The sequence below is a fragment of the Hyperoodon ampullatus genome (assembly GCF_949752795.1).
Source record: "Hyperoodon ampullatus genome assembly, chromosome: 7".
NCBI lineage: Eukaryota > Metazoa > Chordata > Mammalia > Artiodactyla > Ziphiidae > Hyperoodon > Hyperoodon ampullatus.
Genome location: NC_136920.1, coordinates 10,878,915 through 10,896,586, shown reverse-complemented (window position 1 = coordinate 10,896,586; position 17,672 = coordinate 10,878,915). Strand labels below are relative to the sequence as shown.

General features: G+C 56.5%; 1 protein-coding gene across 2 annotated transcripts in view; it reads right to left on the bottom strand.

Moving 5' to 3' along the window:
• MACROD1 (mono-ADP ribosylhydrolase 1) overlaps positions 1 to 17,672 on the bottom strand; it is a gene marked incomplete at its 5' end in the record, with an annotated part of 151,349 nt that overhangs the window by 122,347 nt on the left and 11,330 nt on the right. The window lies entirely within an intron of this gene.

Here is a 17,672-nt window from a genome sequence, read left to right as displayed (position 1 = left end):
AGTGAAATCTTATTTGCACTGCTGCCAAGCCTGGGATGCAATGAAATGATGCCTCAGGGAGAGACCAGCCGGCTCCCTGTGGAAGCCGTGGCATCAGAGCTGGACTTATTAAAAGCCACAGTGGCCACATTTCAACCTGTTTCAGGTGTTAAGTAATTTACTGCCACCCAGAATTCAGTGGCAGGTTTTTATCATTTTTATTTCCGTGATGCAGGCCCGATGTCCCTGCACAGGGAACTACGGGTCTAAATGCTCCCTGCACCCCCAGTACTGTGATGAAAATGGGGGAGCAGGGGCCTGGGAGGGGGTGAGGGTGGAGGCTGGCATGGCAGCAGATGCCCCGATTCTCTCCCGGGTTACACCAGGCTTGGCTCAGAGTGACAAGGAGGAACGGCTCTAAGATTCCCCCACGACCCCATATTTAGGGGCTCGGTGATCCCCCAAAGACCCTGCGGGTGTTTTCTGAAGGCAGCAATAGTGTAAGCTCTGTGAGAGCAGAGGCTACCTCTTTCAGGACCTGTCCACCAACCACACAATCAACAAGTCTTTACTGAGCACCTACTGTGTTCCAGGTCCCGACATAGCAGTGAGCGAGACCCCAAAGAACCCTGCCCTATGGACTGCACACATTGCTGGTAAGTGTCGAATAAATATTTGCGGTTGGTTGATTAAAATCTCTAAAAGGCAAACAAGCTCTTGAAAGAAACAATGCTGGCATGGGGGGCACTGGAGGGAGGGGCAGGGAGGAAGTGAGCCCACCCGACCGGGCATCTGCTCCATGCCAGCCGCTGCAGCCACCCTTGAAGCAGGGCCTCCACGTCACAGACAAGAAGGCTCGGCGCCACAGTGCTTCTCACTGCTTTGCAGATCGTGCAGTGAGGGACCCGTGCCCTGACCTTCCACGGCCTTGACCCTCTTGGGGAATGCACAGCCTCACATTCACAGAAAGCCAGGGACAGGGAGCCGTGCGGTCTGGGGCCCACAGGGTCACAAGCCTTGAGCCCCTTCTCAGCAGCGCTGGGCGGAGGACTGTTTGACGCCTGCTGGCTTTGGGGGGATTCAGCCTGTTACTGAGGCTCCGGGGGCTTCTCCGACACCATTTCTGAGGCCCCCTTTCTCCACCTGTTTTCAGATACTCCAGGAAGACCAAAGGGAGTCTTCAAAGTCCAGGCTGAGCCAAAAGCAGAAATTCTTTAATTAGCTTTCTCTTGGATGGGGGCCCTGGCAAATGGATTAGTTGTGGTGGGCTAGAGAAAGGGATTGCAGTCCCTTAGAGCTGAGATTACAAGCCCGGGTGAAGGGCTGAGGGGCCGTCACCAGGGATGGTGGCTCCCCAGGGGCTAGCAGATGGAACCTGTCACCAGGAAGACATAGGAGATGTGCTCTCAGTGAGGCCTTCGTCCCCGGGAAGCTGGCACGGAGAGACGCTTGGCATGGCCGGGCTGTGTGCCTGAGTCTACTAATGAATGTGCCTCCTTCTCACGTGATGGCCCAGATCTGGTGCTTCATAATTAGGGGGGATTTCCTAAAGGGGCACCCGTCTGTGAGAGGCGAGGTAGTGCAGCCCGATGGTGCCAGGCACCAGACACCTGTCACTGCATTCCATCCTCACTCATCCCTGTTTTCAAGCAAGTAAACTGAGGCCCAGGACTAAGGCGCTTGCCCAAGGCCACAGTGACAGAGGTTAGTATGGGAGCTAGGTCCTGGCCAGTGAGACAGCCTGATTGGGGTCTGTGAACCGGAAGGGAAAGGCACAGGTACACCCCCACCAGAAATCGCTGCAGGGAAGTAAGCCTCCCCAGGCAGGTCTCCTCCAGGAAGCCTTCCCAGACCGGCCCACAGCACCTTGGATTCCCTTACTAGGCACTTACACCCTGTGCTGTACCCACTAGTCCCACTCTACACTGAGTGTCTTTTAGAGGCAGGGATTAGGCCTTCGTCATGTCATACTCTCTGAATGGAGGAAGGAGGACTGTGTCCTCCTCAGTCTGGGGGCGTCCAGAAAGAGAAGGTGGGCGGGAGGCTGGGTCTTGGGAGTAGAAGGACAGGGAGGACAGAGCCAAGAGAGGAGGCTGCCAGGGATCCCAGGAGCCGAGTTCCAGGCTGAGGTCTCCCCCAGGCCTGGGCTCTCCTGCTGGCCGGCTTTGCCTGGGAGGCACATGAGGGGCAGGATGATTCCAGGACTTGGAGACCCAGATTCCTCGGGACTGAAGCCCTTTGAAGTAGGACTTGTACTCTCCCCCTTGAGCTCCGCATCAAAGGCAGCTCTGCTGTGGACGGGCCACGCTAGACTCTACAGATAAGGGCTGCCCTCTTGGGGCAGGCAGCAGAAGGCAACTGGGCTTCCGCAAGCAGCCACCACCCACCCCAGCCTCCCTCTGGCTTCCCTGCTCCCGGGGCAAGAAGCTGAGCCACCCCCAGGGCGCCACCTCAGGTCCCTGTCTGGGATGCTCCCCTGGGCTCCCCCTTCCTGACCCTCCAGACAGGTCTGCCTCCAGGACCAAGTGCTGCAGGTGACCATGTCGCTCCCCAGGGTGTCCTGGCTGCCTGGACCACATCTCCCTTGCCCGCCCTTGCAGCCTCAGCACCCAGCACCTGCTGAATGAATGAATGGCTGTGCTCTGGGGCACGTGGGAGGGATGCCTAACCCAGGTCAGGGCAGGTGCCTGGAGGAAATGACATCTAAGCCGGGGCCTGGCGCCTGACCAGAGTCAGCCAAGTGGAAATGGGAGGAGAAGGTGCTCCAGGCAGCGGGGAGAGCCCAAGCGAAGGCCAGGAGGTGAGAGAGAACATGCAGTTATGAGACCCAAAATCATTTAGTTGGGCTGGAATGGGAGAGGGTAGGAGAGGGAACCAGAAACAGCAGGAGAGGTTCTGGGGCTGGATGATGAGGGTGAGCCAGTCACGATGCCTGGGGAGCCAAGGTCACTATTAGGGCAAGACCTTCCCTAAATCGAGGATTCCCTGGGGTGCTGCAAGAGGCCATGATATCAACCAGGGCTGCCCAACTCTGGGGGCCCCCATTTCCATTGTGGCCTCTATGAATACCACCCCCCACTCCCGTTGTGCAGTGCAGCCCAGGCACCAGCCATGAGGTTGCAGAGACAGCTGAAACCCAGAGGCACTGTCCAGCAGAAGGAAATGGCATCCACCCCACAAGAGGCCAGGCCCAGAAAGACCACAGCCAAGGAAGCGTGTGGATCCCTGGGGCCAGGGAACTGAGGGTGGGAATGAGGCCAAACCCCCCAGGAGCACCCCCAGAGGAGGGTGTGGCAAACCAGGGGCCACAAAGGCAGCAGTGGCCCTGCGGAGACTCCCTGTGAGCAAGGAGGAGTTCTTTGTGTTTTCTGGGATAAAGCAAGTATTTCCAAGCACCTACTGTGTGCAGGTTGGTGTGATCTGCAATGCAATGGTGAGCCCAGCAAAGGCCTGTTTCCAGCACCACGCCTGTGCATATCAATATTTCCAGCCTTTGCCTCTTCTCCAGCCATGGGAATGATGTCTCTTATTTTGATTAGGCTTTTTCTGATTGCTGGCGAAGTTCTGCGTCTTTTCACTTGTTTACTGGCCATTTGTTTTTCTCCGACCGGGAATTGCCTGTCCATATCTTTTGCCCACTTTTCTTACTGATTTGTAGGAGTACTTTGCATATCAAGAGAGAAGTAGAGAAGCAGCCTTTGCCTGGGGCAGACCTTCAGGGCCTCCCTTGAGGGTCCTCAGGCCCAGGAAAGGGGGGAGGATTTGCATGGGCCTCTGAATGCTCCCACTGCATCTCTACACCCTGCCCAGCTCCCAGGGGGCCAACTCTGCTCAAAGATGAAGCACCTTCTGCAGGTGGGAGCCCCTGCCAGGCCTGCATCTCAGCTGGCAAAACCCAGGCTTATTTTTTACTGCACTGAGAAGTCTACACTGCCAGTAGCTGGCAGGGTGCCCCGGATGGCACCTGAGGGGAGCCAGCTGGTATAGCTGGGCATCCAGGAAGAAGGGATGACCATCCCAGCCCAGTTCAGCAGGACCCAGCCGACAAAAGAGGCAAGTCCCAAAGCCTCAGGCTGACCCTCCCAACAGAATTCCAGGGCCCCCTCTGGTGCGCACCATCCCTGCCCCCCTTTCCAGCTATGACAGTCCCCCTTCCAGCTATGATAGTGACCCAGGCATGGAGGACACATGTGAGCCCTGCCCCTTCACCCTCAGCCATCTGACCTTTCAGGGCTAGAAGCAAACCTGTGGTTCATTCCCCTCCAGTGCTTTCCACATTTTAGCAGACAAAGAGTGCAGGCCATAAAACTGATTTCCAAAGCTTGTAAAGGCAATAACATTTAGGGAGCCAAGAACAAAAAAACAACCCTCCTTTCTCGGAGTAATAGCTGTCGAGAGTCCTCATGGGGCCCTTTCAGAAGCTGGGGTGGCAGACGCAGGGACCAGCCCACAGAACTTCCTGCACCAGGTGGTAAATGACCGCTCAGCACGTGTTCTGACAGGGCCACGGCAGCCAGGGAGGCTGCAAACTTCCCGCTTATCTCTTCCGACTACCCTGAGCCCAGCTCACTGGCTCCCCAAAACCAGGGAGGGCTCACTGGCACCCTGTGACCACCCCTCTCCCACCCGCCACTAAGCTCCTGGCAGAAGAGTCAGACTGCAGATTGCAGGCCACCTGGTGCCGGCCAAGGTCACCCCCCTGCTCTGCGCCATGCTTGGGTGAGCCTCCCGGGAGGACAAACAACGCCGCCACAAAGGTGGCCACAATGACCTCTGCATGACAGAAGGGGGGGTTCCCTGACCTTCCCCAAGCTCTCCAAATACCCCCATCCTGGGCTGACACCATGCCCACTCACCAGACACCTAGAACTATGAGTGGTTGCCATGAGCCCACTGCCCCTCATTCATTCATTCATTCACTCACTCATTCATTCAAAGGTGATGTGACATAGGGGAAAGTACCCAGGATCTGGTTCAAGCTTCCAGACTGTCTGGAGACAAGTCACTTAATATCCCAGCACCACTGCTTCCTAACCTGAAAAGCGGGAACACTGAAAGCCAGCTCCCAGGTCATTGTTATGATGATTATCCTGGGCTCAGAGAACTGCTGGAAGAGGAGGGGACCAAGGTCTGGGTATGTGGGGCAGGAGGCTGGGCCAGGTCTGAGGGCAAAGTGCCAGGGGCAGGCCTGCCAGGCAGAGGGGAGGGGGCCTGTCTGGAGACAGGGGGATAGTCAAAATGACCCCAACAGTCCCTTCCAGACAAGGATGAAACAGGGTCAGAGGACAGGGCATCCAGGCCCTAAAAATCCCACCCTCAGGGCAAATCCATTGTGCAGCCAACAGATCCACAGACAAGGGTAAGGGAGGGACCCCCCCCCCTGGGGACTGTGAGGACCCCCTCTCAGAAGTCACTCCTTCCTCCTCCTTCTCCACCAGGATCAAAGCACATCGCGACATGGAATTAGCTGCAAGCTCAGCCTCCGGCTTAACCACAAAGAGGTGGAGAGAAGTGAGTATCTTCTAACCAAGGACGCCCCCCACAAAGGGGCCCCCAGAGTCTCTATGGGAGCACGAGAGGTGGGGAGGTGGGGTGCCAGCCCATGGGAGCTTGGGGTGGGTTCCGAGGGCCTCTCCAGGCTGGCTGTGGCGCTGAGAGGCGGCATTTGCATGGAAAGCCTCTGTGACTCTGGAATTTATGCAGCTGCCTGTGTGATTCCTAAGGCGAGACGAATCTCCAGGCCGCTTTTCTCAGCAGGAACAAGTCTTTTCTTCAAATTGATGGTGACACATTTTTAAACTCCGATATTAAGAAGGGAGAGATTTTGCCGCCCCCCACCCCGGGGGCAACCCTTATTAGTCACTGGCTCATCTGAGAGAAATCACAGTGGCGGACCCAGTGGGCCTGCACAAGGCAAGAGGCCCAGAGGCCAGGCCGCTGACAAGGGAATGGACAGCAACAAAAGAGAGGGCAGAGGGGCCTCCCACATCCGGAGCAAAGCACTTAGAGATGGCACTCTGGAGCAAGGGATGAAGCATCTGTAGGGGTAATAAAGAAGAGCTGGTAAGGGTGACAGAGGGAGACAATGGAGGGAAAAGGCACAGAGTAGAAAGAAAGAGAAAGAGGCAGTAAGCTGAAATATAAATGGATTTCCAAGTGTAGAGTACAGAACCTAAAATCTTGTTTCCCTTTTTGCTATGGCTGCCAGGAAGCTCAAGGCCACTTGTCATATTCAGTTGCAATAGACGTGTTACAATAGCCTAGCTTTGAGGTGTCTTCTGGGCGGGGTCAAGGTAAGTGCCAGGAGCCAAGCTGCCCAAGCAGCCGCCAAGAGCATAAAATACAAGGGCATGGTCCCTCAGTAGACCAGACATCAGCATCCCAAGGCAGGAGGTAGGGCTGAGCAGACCCAGGAACCAGGCAAGAGGCCAGCAGGTCAGAAAGCATGTGCAGAGAGCATCCAGGTCCAAGGGTTCCAGGTGTGGCCAAGAGCACAGGGCATATTCTTATTGGATGCCCAGGTCAGCGTCCTCCTTGTCACTTGTTTCTTTTTATTCCTGTTTTAATCCTTCCCCGGTTTTATTATATCTGTTTTTCAATGGAAACAGGTAGGTTAAACATTTTTAAAAAATCAATTCCAGCTCAAATGCCCACTTGCTCAGTGATAACAGTCACCATTTATTGAGTTCCAGTGACTTGCCAGGCATTTGCATGCATCTCCGTCCTCCAAACCACCTTCAGAGGGGGCAGCACTCTCCCAGGTTTACAGACGAGAAAACCGAGGCTCAGAGGGGAAGTGTATCCTGGTCAAGGTCACAGAGCTCCTAAGTGGCCACAGCAGCCCTGGCCCCTAACATGCCCCCACTCCCACCCCCTGAGCCCCAGAGCCCAGCACCCTATTCTACGCACCAGAGGGGGCTCCCATCTGCCTTGTTAGGAGGGAGATGAGGCTGAGTCAAGGTCAAGGCCGGGGAGGCCAAGAGGTGGTCAGGTGACCCACAGAATTCCATCACCAACACTCTGGTCCCCTCCCTGCCAAACCCCAAAGCTTCAGCCACAACCTGCCCCACCTTCGCATGACCCGTGAGCCTCACCAGAAAGTTCCCCGCCAGCTGCCAAGCAGGCCTTAGCTCCTTTGACAGAGCTGTAAGGCTCCCATCACAAATGTCAATTCTGGGCCATTTGTTTCGTAGATTTTAATGTTCCTGTTTCTCCTCAACATCCTCAGCAAGGTAGCTCTTGCTTTTCAAAAGGGATGTGGCGTTTGATGATGTTTAAACCTACGTGAAATACAGCCAGGCGGCAATAATAAAACAGACTCGAGCCCTGCTGGTAGGGGGATGGCTGACAGCCGGGCCTCTCTCTTCCCACATGCTATGCAGCCACCGCAGCTAAGCTCCTATTTTTATGGCAATTACAATGTCCGAAGAGGGGGAGACAGCAGCGAGGGGAAGGAGGAGGGTGGGTACCGCTGTACAGGACCACTTGTTGCCACTGGGTGTGGGGTTCGGCTGATGGGGTTTTAATGAACCAAAGCAGGTGATGCCAGCCAGCTATGTCCACCCCCCGCTGCCACCCTCTCAGGGCCATCCGGGCTCACTGTCAAACCCGGGTCCACACCCAGTACCTGTCCTCCCTGGAGGCTGCAGCCCAAGCTCCTGGTTCCCAAGTCCTCACTGGCTCCTGACACTCCCACAAGGACATAAATATTTGTGGTCCCTCCCCTGCCCGATGTACAGGCAGCAGGAGTTCCCGCCACTGTGCCCACCGGGCAGCCTGATTTCACCCAGCAGTCCTTGGCAGAGATGAGTTGTTAGTTCCTGTCCTTTTGTGTCCCTCCTGGGGAACTGCTGTGCAGACATTCTTGGACGGCCCCCGCCACGGATGGGCACCGGCCATGTGCCAGCCCTGTCTAGGGATGGAGACCAGGGGTCAGTGGACCCTGCCCTCTAGGGGCTCCGGTCTAGTGGGTGGTGCAGTGAGATACTTCACTAATACGAACAGTACTTATCATTTACTGAGCCCCTCCAGTGAGCAAGGCATTACAGGCACTAACTCATTTTTTCCTCTTAATCCTCCCATAAGGTGCACGTGTGGAAACTGAGGCCCAGAGAAGCAGCTAGTGGAACCGGATTTTACCCCAATCAATCTATCAATATTTTGTGAGCTGGCTCTGAGGCCAGCCCGTGCCACACCCATGGGGGGCTTCCATCCCAGGCCTGGCTCCAGGACCCCCCAGGACAGCTGCACCCCTGCCATAAGTCATCAGTCAAGATTACAGGGGGGAGATTCCCTGGTAGTCCAGTGGTTAGGACTCCTCACGTTCACTGACAAGGGCGTGGGTTCGATCCCTGGATGGGGAACCAAGATCCCACAAGCTGCTCAGCATGGCCAAAAAAAAAAAAAGATTGCAGGGAAAGGGAACCCGTGATGCAGTCACTGCATCCACATGAAACACGGCTGCCAGCAGGGCCTGAGGAAACATGAGTAGAAATAATTTGCAAAATAAATAAATGAGCCCCAAAGGTGAGCTTCTGAAATGCAAGAAGACCCCGAGGAGGGGAGAGGAAGGGAGGGCTGGAGGCTACAGGTGGCTTCAGGTCTGCCAGCTCAGGCTGAGGCGAGGCAGCCAAGCTCTGAAGGAGAGCTTCAGTCAACACCCACCTCCTGGCCCCCTGGGGAGAGGGAACATCCCCTGTCTTGGGCTGTTCCCATGTGACACACACACCTTTCCAGACAGAAGGCAGAGCAGACACTGACAGCCCTGCCACAGAGGGGAGGGGGGCTAGCCCTCCTGCCCTGCATGCTCATGGTCAAGAGACCCCAAATCCAAAAGACTAGGGGTCAGGAAGGGCCTCCCCTGGGCCCAGCAAGTGCTCAGCTCACAACAGGGAGGACAGGAAGGCGGTGCCCTCGACAACACCTGACCCAGCCCTACTGAGGGCTGGTGCACAGCAGTCCTGGTTCCACGGGTCTGAGCTGCCCTCCCAGGGAAGCAGCAACAGCAGGAGGCCCAGAGCTGGCATTTCTTGGGTTTCCTCTATCCCAGACGTCGCCGTGCTGAGCGAATCGTCTCCTTTCAAACTCACGATGAGGGACTTCCCGGTGGTCCAGTGATTAATAAGACTCTATACTCCCAATGCAGGGGGCCCGGGTTCCATCCCTGGTCAGGGAACTAGAGCCCGCATGCCGCAGCTAAATCTCCCACATGTAGCAACGAAGATCCTGCGTGCTGCACTTAAGGCCTGGCTCAGCCAAAATAAATAAATAAATATTTAAAAAACAAACAAACTCACAATGACCCAGGACATGGGTCCTAATGCACACTTTTTTTTTTTGGCTGCACTGGGTCTTCGTTGCTGCGCGCAGTCTCTCTCTAGTTGTGGCGAAAAGGGGCTACTCTTCATTGCGGTGGCTTCTCTTGTTGCAGAGCACGGGCTCTAGGTGTGCGGGCTTCAGTAGTTGCGGTGTGTGGGCTCAGTAGTTGTGGCTCACGGGCTCCAGAGTGCAGGCTCAGTAGTTGTGGCGCACGGGCTTAGTTGCTCCGCGGCATGTGGGATCTTCCCGGACCAGGGATCAAACCTGTGTCCCCTGCATTGGCAGGCAGATTCTTAACCACTGCACCACCAGGGAAGCCCCCTAATGCACTTTTATCCCCGTTTTACAGACGAGGAAACCGAGGCTCAGAAAGGTGAAGGGGCTTGCCTGAGGCCACACAGCTGGTGCACTGTGGAGCTGGGACTCATACCCAGGACTCCAACTCCCAATTTCAATGTCCTGTAATGGAGACTCCAGAGCGGGTGGGGCTGTCTGGAGATTGGTAGGTGAGGAAGCAGGGGCTGGATACTTTCACACTCTTTTAGGTCATGTTATGTCTTAGAGGCCACCCCAAGTTGGGACCAGGACAGGTCCCACCCAGGAGTCCCCAGAGCCAGGCTCTGGTGTGTGTGTAAGCCCACCCTAGGGGTCTGGAGAGAGCAGATTCATCTCAACACCCCCACAAACAGCACTGTCTGCACAGAGCTTTGTGTTGAGAGGGAGGGAAGGGGACCTCATTTGCTGGGGGGAATCCATGGCTTTCACATGCTGCGCTGGACCCCCTTCACCTCCTAGGGACACAGGGTACCCATGCATTAAACGGCGGGCAAGACACAGCCTCCTGGGGAGGCCCGAAGCTGGCTGGGCAGCCCTTTGCCAAAGCACTGGAGAGTGATCCAAGGGCTGCAGATCCAGCCCTTTTCATGCTTGGCCAATTTAATGGTCCCCATTAATTTCAAAACACACACATTCCCACAAGCTCCAGGCTCCTCAGCTCAGTGCTTGGGGTGGAGAGCACGTCAGGGACACAGGCCGGCACACTGGTGCGGGTGCTGAAGGCTGGCAGCCTCAAGGACGAGATGAGCCGGACAGAAAGGGCTCAGGGCCCCTCAGCAGGGGGTGGCGGGCAGCGGAGCCCTACCTGCGTTTCCTGACCATTTGTGTGTTGTGATGGGGAGAAAAAGGCCCAGGAGAAAGGGCAGTGCCGGGAGTTAGGAAGGCCTGCTTTGCCACTTCCCTGCTATGTGACCCTGAGCAGGTCACCGTCCCTCTCTGGGCTTCAGATGCTCCCCTGTCTTCCCTACGAGACTGTAAATAAATGCCTTGGCGGCAGGCACTGGGTCATTGAGCCTCACACTGAGCCAGGAACCTCACAAGCAGCCCACACAAGCAGCAGTCTGCCACTGTCCTCTCCTGCGTGATGCTTTAGCCCCTTCCAGCCCTGGCTTCTATGACCAACCAAGAGGGGCCACGTGGGGTCTGGGCTGGGGCACAAGGAGGGGGCCCAGAGGGGATCACTGGTTCATCCAGTCCCTCCTGCTGTCTGACCAACTCTCAAGGACATCTGATCACTCATTCATTCAACAAACATTTACTGAGTCTCAGGACAAAAGATCATTGGGTCCAAGGTCCATTGCCCACTGTCACGTTCCCTCTGGAAGGACAGGAACAATCTGGCTAATAAAGGGAAACTTGGGAGAAGACCTTGGGGCAGAAGGACCTTCCAGGATCCTCGAGTCCTGCCCATCGGCCAGAGCTCGGCTCACTGGCCCAGGCCCTGCGAGCCCTTGAGGGAATCTCAATAATTCAGGAGGGATCCATCATTTATGAATTTATGTAACCGCTTCTTGACCTTGTGGAAATGAGTCTCCCTCCTCCTGCAGTGGTGGAAATCAGGCCTTGGCACAGTCTTTGGTGTCCCAGGCTTTCTAATGTGGGGAGGGAGCTACCTGTACCCCAGGCCTCTCTGTTGGCCTCCCAATCCACTCATCCCCCGACCCCTAGACTGGACCCAGAGGGAACTTCTGAAAAAACAAACGTGACGGCATCCCTCTCAAACCCAGGTTTGAAAGATGAGGGTTTGATTCCTGGCTCGGCCTTTTACCCAACACTGTGGTCCCATATGTTCCTCAGTCTCCTCATCTGTAAACTGGGGGAATATTATTGCCTGCCTCAGAAGTGAGGTGATAAGTCCAGTGTGGGGGCAGCCCCTGGCCCAGAGGGAACACACAGTAACACACTATCCCCACCCAGAAGCAGGGCTTGGTGGGGTGCTCAGGGCAGGGACTGGGGCACAGGACGACCAAGCAGCCACGGGAGCAGGAGCCCACCACAAGGCCTCATGGGGCCAATGAACCCGGACCCATCTTTTCTGCACTGACCACCCAGTCCCCATCCCGCTTCTCTGTTTCCCTGTAGTGAGGACAGATGACAGCAGACCCACTCTAAAGACCCAAAATTTTAAACCAGAAAAGAAAAGGGAACAAAGAGAAGGTGTTCCCAGCTACCCACAAAAAACGTGGGGGTGGGGATTTCCTGGAGGCTCTTTAGTCTGGCAAACCTTCCCTACCTGTGCCACTACTGCTCAGCTGTGTGGCCTTAGGTAAGTTGCTTCAAGTCTCTGAACCTCAGTTTCCCATTGACACCGTGGGGCTGATATAATAACACCAGGAGGCTAGGAGAGGTAGCATGGGGTGTGGATACAGCCTAGACCTAGAGGGAGACCCTCAGCTCAGGACCCACCACGGCTCATTCCAAGCCCCCCAGAGCTTCCCCTGAGTCCCACCTGCCTCACCCTCCCTGCCAGTGCTCTCCCTCTCTCCCCTTAAAATGTCCTTGTCCAACTTCTAACTCAGATTCCTACTTCTCAGCTCAAGTACTGCCTCCTCCAAGCAGCCCTCCAGATTGCCTCCCACCCTTGCAGGTGTGCTTCCCATCCCTCATGCACTTTGCTGTCCCTTCCATTCATATTTTTCACTCTGCATTTAGGAGTTGAGATTGAGTCTTCCATAGCCCAGGACCTACCTCAATGCCTGGTGCACAGCAGGCCTGCCATGTACGCCTGCTGATCGAATGAATGAAAGGCTACACATGAGTTTGAATTCTGACTCAGTCACCTGCCGAGCTGGGGCATGTTATCTCCTTCTTGAGCCTCAGTTTGATCACTGAAAATGGGGATCAGAGTCCTGCCTGCTTTGCAGGGATGCCAAGTGGTCGGCATGGAGGGAGTGGCCGGTCTCGCCTGTGCTCCCCAGGGGCCAGGGCCCAGGGAGTCTTCCGTGGCTCACGGGTTCCCGCCCACCCTCCTTGCCCACTGCGAAGAGGCTGCTGCTGAAGGTAGCTGTGGAGGCCCGGCCTCAGTAAACACCTTTAAATCTGAAGTGACAGGTAAAGCGATTTACGGAGGCAGTTCAGCGTCAGATCACTTCCCACAAGGCAGTCGGCGCCCCTCGGCCCCCCTGCTTGCTAGTCCATCCAGGCGGTCTCTAAATCACTGACTCCAAGCGGTGGCCCAGGGACAGCCAGGGGGCCAGGCTCCTGGCAGCAGAAGGGATGAAGCAAGGGCTTTGGCTGGCTTGCGGAGACGAGGGTGATAGAAGCAGCTGGCAGATTTTCACAACTCAAAGCCCCAAGACTTAAGGGAACAGAGCACCACGTCATGCCTTATTTTAAATAAATAAGCAACTTAGAGAAACTCCCAGTGAGGCCAGCTTGTCGCTGTGAAACATGGCTTCCCACCTGTTCTGCACGGCCCGGTCCGCATGCCGGGTCCCCTCAAAGGCTCCCCTGACCCTCCTCGCCTCCCGCGCCCTCCTTGCAGAATTAATTGGTCCCTGAGGCAACGCGTGGCACTCTGTTCAGACCTCACTTCCAGTGCTTTGTCACATTATATTCTACTTAGTTTCTCTCATGCTGACTTTCCAATACTAATTTACAGGGGCCTTACTATGTGCCAACCCTGGGGTGGGGCCAACGATGCTCCATTTTTCAGATGGGGAAATAGAGGTTTGGAGATGCCTGACCGGAGGCCACAGCATGCCCATGGCCTTGACTCAGTGGCCTGGGACAGCTTTGCAGTTTAATATTCCTTCTGTCTTTGCACAAAGCATCACATTCATCCCTGCTCTGTCCCGTTATGCCCTGAAGGCCAAAGCCGGCAGCCGGACCCTGGACTGGCCAAGAATGGGGGTCCTTCTTTGTGCCAGGACATTTCCTGCCTGGGATTCAGCTGTCTGTCAGGAACTACGGGCCCACACGCACAGGCTTGGTAAGCTGGCAAACTCAAGGGCATGGAAGGGACCCTGTCAAGGTCATGCTGCCTCTCCCCATAGTCCCCACCATTCCGTGGCAAAGAGAAGACATAAACACTCCAGAAGCTGAGGCACCTCCCCAGACCCAAGGTTTCTCTGGAGGAGATGCTAGGCCTGGCTCTCCCTAGACACAGCCTGGGAGACGTGGGGCCAAGCTGGAGAGGCAGGCGCTGCCCCAAAGAATCTCCTGCTCCAGAATGGGGGCTGCAGGGGCTTCCTGGCTTATCTCACCAGCGTGGCAGCCCAATTTAATTAAGATGGATGCAGTGTGCCCCCGTGGGCAGGAGCCGTGGCCAGCACAGATGGCAGGAGCCTGAGACTCTGCAGACTCTGCCCAAGCAAGTGGCCTCGGCTGGCAGCCACTGGGGCAAGACCAAGGATGGCCCGGGGAGGCCTGCACTGCCCCTGGGGGTTTGAGGGGATTTGGTCCTGTCCCCTGTGACCTCATGCCCTGCCACTGGCCAGGAAAACATCCTTCTACTCCGTTCCAGCCCCCCTCCACATACCATATAACATACATCATATTATACACACAACAAATCACACACATATCCACTATTACAGGCACATAATAGCACATACACCCCAATCACATATCAAATATCAACAGAGTGGGGTAAAAACCAGCCCTGGACTTCAAATGTCAGGGGAACAGTTGGGAAACTGAGTCTGATTTTCCAAAGTCCTGAGCGAGGCTGTGGGTAGAGTCACTCTGCGGGGAGGGGAGAAGTGAAGGGGGCAGGAAGGGAGGACACCCGGCCCCTGCCCTCTCCAAGGACCCCCGGGGTCCTCCCTAGGGATGGGAAGAGCGCCTGCGTGGCTGGAGACACCCCCGAGCCACAGCTCTTCAGGATGGAGGGGTTCTGGGGTGCTGATCCCTTTCTCGCACAGGCCCTTCCCAGCCCCCTGCAGGCCTCCCCCTCCATGGTCCCTGCAGCTGGAGCAAGGCCCAGGCAGCGATGGCATCTTCCCTACCCTTCCCCATCTGGCCTCAGGGACAAAGAGAGACTCCCCGCCCCCCACCCCGTCCTGAGAAAATCCAGAAGCTCCACAGTGGACCTCAAGCCCCCAGCCCTGTCCGACCCACACGACTCCCCATGGGCCACAGACCCTGGCGGGACCAACACTGCCCCTGACTTCAAAAATAAAAATTAAAAAATTCCCACCCCGAGATAATTGCTCGCTCCTTTTCCTCATTGTGGTGGCTCCCCGGTCGGCGCTGAGAAGCAATTATTCAGGGCTAATGATTATAATCAAGTCAAATAGAATTTAATGGACACGTATTCTCTTCCTGCTTGAAACTTTACATATGAATTAAGCACATGTGGGTTTCACGAGGCACAGACCAGATTTATGCAGCCCTGAAAAGCCCCGCGTTGCCGCGACTTTTATTCCGCTAATAAACAGGCTGATTTACGGGCTCTGCTGCGCGCAGGAACCGCGATCTCTGCTGCCCCCTGGTGGGCGGCGGCCCCAGGCCATGGTTGGGAGGGCCCAGGGAGGATGCTGAAGGGTACCAAAACCACCAAAGACCCCCGAGGTCTGATTAGTGCCAATGCCACCCAAACACCGGGCTGGGAAAACCTGCAGGGAGGGTCCGCAGGGGATGCAGGCTCTGTGTGGGAGCTCTGCATCCAGGGCCCGCCTCAGCCGTTTTTTTGGGTTCCAGGCAGGTTCTGGGTCCTCCCTGCTATGAGACTCTCTAGAAACAAAGGAGATCCCGGGAAGACACACCAGGAGGTATTTAGTAAACTGAGGCAGGCAGGGGGAGGCATAGCTGCGCATTTGTAGGAGGTACCAGGATCCTTTGGCATCCCTGGGCCAGGGTTGACGTCCAGTGACTCTGCTGGCATCAATTCTAGCACCGACAGCAGCGGTAGGTGCCGAGGGCTCTGTTCATGCCAGGTGCTGCGTGAGCATCACTGTTTATGGGCATCAGACCCTAATATCCCCAACTATCCAATGGGTGGGTTTCCCACCATTCCCATCATGCAAGCCCAGGCAGGTACATGGAGAAGGGGAGTCCCCAGAAAGACACAGCAAACACTGCCACGCCCAGCCCTGGCGAATCAAATGAAGCCAGGACCGAAGGGCTTCCCTGAGAGCATGAGAGGCTGACAGGACTGCTGCACTCAGAGTCTGGCCGGGCACAAGGGCACTTAGGAAGAGCCATTAATCATGCCTGCAGCCCTGCGCGCAGGCTCCAGAGCCCCCACACCACTCCATCTGCATTCTGCCCACACCCTGCCTCGGTCCCCACACCCCCCTCCTGGCCGCCAACCATCAACCTGGCTGGGAAGGAGGTGATAAGATGCCCCACTTTTCCCTCTGGCCACTTTGCAGCTCAGGAAGAAAAGTACCAGCGGGGGGACTTCCCTAGTGGCGCAGTGGTTAAGAATCCACCTGCCAATGCAGGGCACACAGGTTCGAGCCCTGGTCCGGGAGGATCCCACATGCCACGGAGCAACTAAGCCCGTGCGCCACAACTACTGAAGCCCTCATGCCTAGAGCCCGTGCTCCGCAACAAGAGAAGCCACTGCAATGAGAAGCACGCTCATTGCAACCAAGAGTAGCCCCCACTCGCCACAACTAGAGGAAGCCCGCGCGCAGCAACGAAGACCCAACACAGCCAAAAATAAATAAATAAAATAAATAAATTTATTTAAAAAAAAAAAAAGTACCAGTGGGGCGCCTCCCACACCCTTGCCAGTGACTGACAGGGCCAAGGGCACTAGGCAGGGCAGCCTCGCAGGCCTGTGGCAATGTCCCCTCAGCCGGGGCCCCAAGGCTTGGTCCTTCCACCCCAGGCCATCCCTCTGGGGTCCAGGCAGCAAGAATACCCTTCTCTCCTGGGCCACTGTGACTTGACTTGTCTTAGCCCCGTGTCTCCCCAGATGGGGACCTCGCTGCTACCCACCATCCTAGTGGCCCAAGAGAAACACATCAGAGGAAGCACCAGCAGAAATCCAAAGGGGACCCCACCACCCCCTGCTCTGAGCCAGAACTCCTGCCTTACCTGTGACTGGTCACCTGTGTGCTGAAATAGGCAATGAGGGGGGAGGGAACACCCCTGTGACCACACAGTTCTGCGAACATCAGTGGGGAGACATGCAGAGCAATGCCACTGCCGGAAATGCAACCCAGATCACAGACAAGCGGGCCCAGAGCGGATGAGCGGCCACCTCTCCCCTGGTCTCTCAAGCCCAGTCGCTTAGCAAGACCAGCATGGGCACCACCAAGACCCAGAGTCACTTGGCCACTCCATGCCCTGGCCAGCACTGGGGTCAGCCAATGGCTGCAAGCCCAAGGGTGCGATGAAGGAGATTTGAGACGCTCCTGGGAGCACCTGAGACTGCACAGGTGGGCAGGGGCTAGCACAGTGGAGTTTCCCTGTGAGTCGGAACCCAAGACAAGGGGGTCTGCCCAGGCCTACGAACCTTCCTCCAAGGAGGAGGCTCCGTCCTGTGACACTTGGCAACCACAGTGGGGGACTCGGCCCCCACTCGCCCTTGTCCTGTGAACCACCTGAGCACCTGCTGGGCTTGACCACCCCTTGACACACCACTCCTGACCTCAGCCAGACAACCATCGCCTGGGAGGAGAGCCGCCACCTTCCTCCCTCTGCCAAGAGGGGAGAGACACAGCAGACTCCTCAACTCATCACAATAAACTGCCCAGACAGCAAGAGCCGTTGCAGGAAGCTGACAGGGGTGCAGGGGCCTCTGCCCCCACCCTTCTTCTGACATGCTTCCCAACATGCTCCCTCGCCCACCCCAGTTAGAAGGGGAGCTGGGAGGGCAGGAGGCGGAGGAAGGAAAGCAGTGGTCAGGGGCATCTGCAGCCCCCAAGGTCGGACCACCCCATCTGGCCACCGCCTTCCTGGCAGGGCAGTACGGCGCAATTCCAGCAGAGCTCTCTCCCTTACCAGCCGCTAACGGGTCTCAGAGCTTCAAGGCAGCTCAGCCAAGGCGCCCCTGACACAGCAGGTCAGGGTTTTAAGGGCAGAGGAGTCCACGCTGCCGACACGCTGGGCTCCCGTGGCGCCAGCAGGCCACCCTCACCCAG